Raw genomic sequence first — 5,059 nt, 5'->3', positions numbered from 1 at the left:
CAAAACACAAATGGAAAATTTGGGTTTTCCATTATCCATCTCCTAAGTTGCTCACACAAAAGCTTTCATCTTTGCCTTGTCTTCTCCAAGTATGAGTTGCAACTCATGCAACTCTCTCCTTTGCATGTTGATCTGAAATATAATGAAGAGATTGGAGTGAAATTCGGGAATGCAATCAAGAGAGAATTTTAGAGAAAATTCGGGTTGAAGAAAGGGTTCTTCAACAAGATTGCTGCTATGAGCTTTTCTCCTTCATCCCTTGATTCAAGTTGGTTTTAAGTCCCACAACTCAATCTAGAGCACCAAGAGAATAGTGAGGAAGATCTTGAGGTGGTCTGCAATAGGATTTGGAGAAGATTGCAGCTGGAGAACAAGCTTTGAAGAAGTTCTACAAGAGGTATGTCTTGAAACTCATTTGTTTTTTGCAAGAGCATGGTTTATATTTTGCCAAAATTAGTGAATTAGAGTGCTTAAATGATCCTTGTGCTTCCGCTGTTGCTAATACAATCCTACATAGACTTAGTACTCGATTGTTGGGTAACGAGGAACTATCGTCTAGCAAACTCGATGCCTTGATGCTTGATCATTCACTCTCTTAAAAGCTATCATTCCTTACACGATTCCAAAAAATGAAAAAAAAAATTCATTTTTATCCTTTAGTTGTGAACTCCTGCCTATCAGAACGTTCCTTTGATTTGCATGGGTGCGAGTGGCCAGATAGCCGACTCAAACCTACCACTTTGGGGATTCGTCTAATTGGGGAGCTGGGAACTCAGCTACACAAGATGAAATTCACTTCTTTCCTGAAGTAGGGATAAGTAGATAAATTGCTCCCTAAGGCTGATTCCGGGCCTTGAACAATGTGGCGCCACACCTTCTCTTGGTCTGAGAAGGATTTACTCATAGTAGGACTATGATGTATTGTTCATTAGAGGAATAAGTGGTACTTAAGGAGTTAGATGTAACTACAGGGGCAAAACGATAAATTGACACAACTGTATTTACGAGAGGTTTGTGAAAGGTCATCATACTGTTGATTGTTTATATCCAATGGACACAGAAATATATCTTTAGTGCGAAGAGTGAAACTATCGCTCTTTTGTGGAGTGCTGGACAGTTAAGGGATGGTGGATATCGTGATTAAAGAGTTTAGTTAGTTATTCATGTACTGTTGGAGCTTCGAGCTATAAGTCCTTAAGGTCTCCTTGGTAGCTCAATGGATTCATGTTGAGAATTAGTTTTATTGTTAGTTTGAAGTGTTCAAATTAACAAGAGGGAATTTGATTATATATGATATAATTAAATTGATTCAATTATATGTGATATAATTGATTTGATATATTAGATACATTATTTGGAGGAATTAATATAAATATGATTTATATTAAATGCCAAATAGGAGAAAAAGAACTATAGTTTATATATTGCATGAGATGTGATTTTAAAACCTTAGGTTATAAATATAATATTTATTTATAATTAAATCATTTATGAGATAATTGGTTTTGGTTTTTTTCTCCTAATAACCAGCTTAGTGGGACGTTGTAATCAGTTATGGTAGCTAATGAATAAAATGAAAATGGCTTTCATTTTTTAATAATCGAACGCGCATAAAGAAAAAGCTATACGATAGCCTTGAGAGAGTAAACGATTGAGTAAAGAGTATACTATATGATGGCTACTCGTTGCTACACGATTTAGTACGTAAGTCTACACGATAAACTTCAGTCTTCTCCCACTTACTCGATCTTTTACATGATCGTTCAATTCCTCCTTCCCTCTACCAAATCCATACTGTGCCCACAACTCCTAGATTCTCAGACCGAGAATACCAAGGTAGCCTCGTGGTAGTGTCTACTTACTGTTCGAGGGTCGAGGGTCGAGGGCTGTGTGTTACTTGATTGTGTTCGAGATTCTACAAGTTCGCGTTGTTTGCTTGTTTGTTTGCGTGACGTTCGTGCTGTTGAATGTTGGGTTGTTTGATCGAGTGATACGAGAAGAAAAGTTCTTCAAGGGTATGTTCACTCGATCTCTTAGTGTTATGAATCATTTATAATTTAAAGTTTATACATAACTCTTGCTGTTTGAGTGTAAATGTTGATGTTCTTTCATAATGGGAATCAGAACGATCTGCTTCTGCTCATTGATTCTCTTTGTTATGAGTTCCTTCAGATGGTTGGACCACAAATAGGATGTTCGTTAGAAGAGCACTAATACTTGAAGATGTAGAGGTAACCTAGGGGTAAAACGATGATTTGACCCAACTAGTGTTACAAACACTCGTGAAGGACTAACTTGCTGTTATTTGTCAATATCCATGGACACAGAAATATATCTAGCGTGAAAAGAGTACAACTGTGAGTCTATAGTGGAGTGTACCCACAGTTAACGAATATTGATTAATGTGGTCAATGATTTTAGCCAATTAATGTCATATCATTGGAGCTTTTGATCTGTAGATCTATTAGGTCCCACTAGTAGCTCATAAAGGGTATTGAGGTAATAAAAGTAATTTTAAATGTTCAAATTTTCTAAGGGAAAGAATATAATGTATAGTTATACATTATAATATAAAGTTTATATTTTAATTAAACTTTATAATATAAATTTATTTTGAATTTGATTCAAAAGTTAATTTAATGGGAGAATTAAATATTTGAAGGAGTTCAAATATTATATTTATTATGAATTTAATTTATATTAAAACTAGAGGTTAAAATTAATGCGCATTAGATGCACAATAAAACTATACGCAATATGAGAGAAAAATAATTGAATGTTATTCAATTATAAGATTAAATTAAATATGTGATATTTAATTTAATGATCAGTAAATTGAAGAATTACTTAATTATTAAATTAAATTTGATTTGATTAAATTAATTGAATTAAAACTATAAGTTATGAGACAGATGTATAGAATATGATTATAATGCATATTTAATTAAATATGAGATATTTAATTAATTAATTTGATTAATTAATTATTATTTGATCTATTTTTATAAATTAAATGAATTTATTATTATTTAATCAATTAAATTAAAATTTATTTAACTTATTAATTAAATAAATAATGAATTTAAATAAAAAATTAGTTATAACAAACTCCCCATCGTGGGAAGTTATATGGGAGTGGAAAAAAGATCTTTTCCTAACTCCCTTTTCTCTCTTAAAATAGCTCTCTCATGATTACAAGATTGGTTTCTCTTTGACTCGGGTCTTGAGTTTTTTCTATGTAGAAAATTCTCTCCCAATATCCCACCTCATTCTCCGGAGAATATTGGTGAAACCATTTTGGTGGTATTCACTTTTTCTTTGCAATAGAGGAATCAACAACGTAGATCCAAAAAGTTGGTGAAACCCTCGGGTTTCTGGATTTTATTTCCTTTTTCATCTGTTATTAAAATCTAAAAATATTATGAATTTTTTTTCGCTGTGCTTAGAATTTGAACCCAGTAGTTTTTTCAACAGAAGTTTTTTTTTTTTTTTTTTTTTTTTTTTTTTTGTTGTACTCTGACATAGTTGTATCCCTTATCACTACAACCATCTTTATTTCCTGCCCTAACTCAATGTAGAGAAAAGGTAAAATTACCAATATACTCATTCAAAGTTTAAAAAACTTACCTTATATTTTAATGTTAAAACAAATGCAACAATGCCTTTATAAAAGAAAAAAGACAATAACATTATTGAAAAAATAATACAACTACTTAGTATTTATATTGAAAATTCAATCAGTTTACTATGAGTTTTCAATGTTTAATATTTTTCTAAATTATTTGACAATTGAATACAAGGTATTCATCTACAACCATATATCTTATGATAATTTCAACTCTGCTTTTATAAAAGAAAAAAAAATACCAATACTACCTCAAAAGGAATACAAATACTTAGTATTTGTATAAAAAATACAATCAGTTCACAGGAGTTTGCAATGATTAAGATTTTTTCCCTTTGAGTGTAAGGTATTTATGTAAACCCCGCACCCCATTTTTCCTACTTAAGTAAGTTAATTAACATGTTAATTTAGTTTAAGAATAGGTTATAAATATGTTTGTAGGGAAAAAGCTTGAAGAAGAAAAAAAGGAAACATATTCTAAGTGTTGAGCAATGTGGCCTCGGGTAGCAACACAATGAAGCTTTTTGTAAGGAAAAATTTTGGCTAAGGATGGACGTCAAAATGGCCATGCGTTGATAGCTAAGCATTGAAGGGTGTTGCCTAGGTTGTAGCAGCCAAGCTTTAGGGAGGTTACTTAGACGTATGATGGGCATGAGGCCATGTTAGGTGTGGTTAAGTGATGGTTGCATAAGGTGCCTTGCGTTGAGCAAGGGCATGCGTTGGACAAGCCCATGAGAGGTAAGATGGGCAAGGATGTGCGCGTGAGAGCATGAAGGCCTTAGGAATTTGAGGGCTATGCGTGATCATTGCCGAGCATGGGAGAAGGAAGCGCAAGGTAAAGCGTTGTAAAGTTAAGGTATGCGACGAGGATGGGCATGAATACGATGGCCTAATATGCGGTGTGGGTAGGTGAGCTATGCGATGGTGCTGGTTAGGGAGTTGTATGATGAGGTTTGAGCTATGCATTGGTGAGTTATGTGCTGTTCAAAGTAAAGATCACGACAAAGGAAAGTAGGTGTTGGCACTAAACCAAGCGATGGGCTAGATACGTTGAGGCTATGCGTTAATTATGCCATGCAAAGGTGAATTGATGGTGAAGCCATGCATTGATCAAGCGGTGGTTAGGTATAATGGACCAGCTGTCGAAATTAAGGGAATTAATCCCACTTAGTTGGTGAGTTGGCAGCTTAAGAATGCTTGAAGGACATACAGTGTTAGGTATAAAAGGGAAGCTTCAGTTTAAAGGCTCAGTTTAAACTTTTTACTCGTGCTAATGATGTGACTTCAGAGCCATTCAAAAGCTTGATGAGTGTAGTTTAAGCTCTAGTAGGGTTGTTAGGAGAAATCTCCATAGAATTCAGGTTGAATTCTGAAGAGGATTGAAAGAAGGTTAAGTTCTTCGATGAATCTGGGCTAGTGATGAAGATTTGAAGT

This window comes from Benincasa hispida, chromosome 1 (assembly GCF_027475165.1).
Source record: "Benincasa hispida cultivar pf3 chromosome 1, pf3_genome.v1.1, whole genome shotgun sequence".
NCBI lineage: Eukaryota > Viridiplantae > Streptophyta > Magnoliopsida > Cucurbitales > Cucurbitaceae > Benincasa > Benincasa hispida.
The sequence above is the reverse complement of the archived record's forward strand: the minus strand, read 5'-3'. Positions refer to the sequence as shown.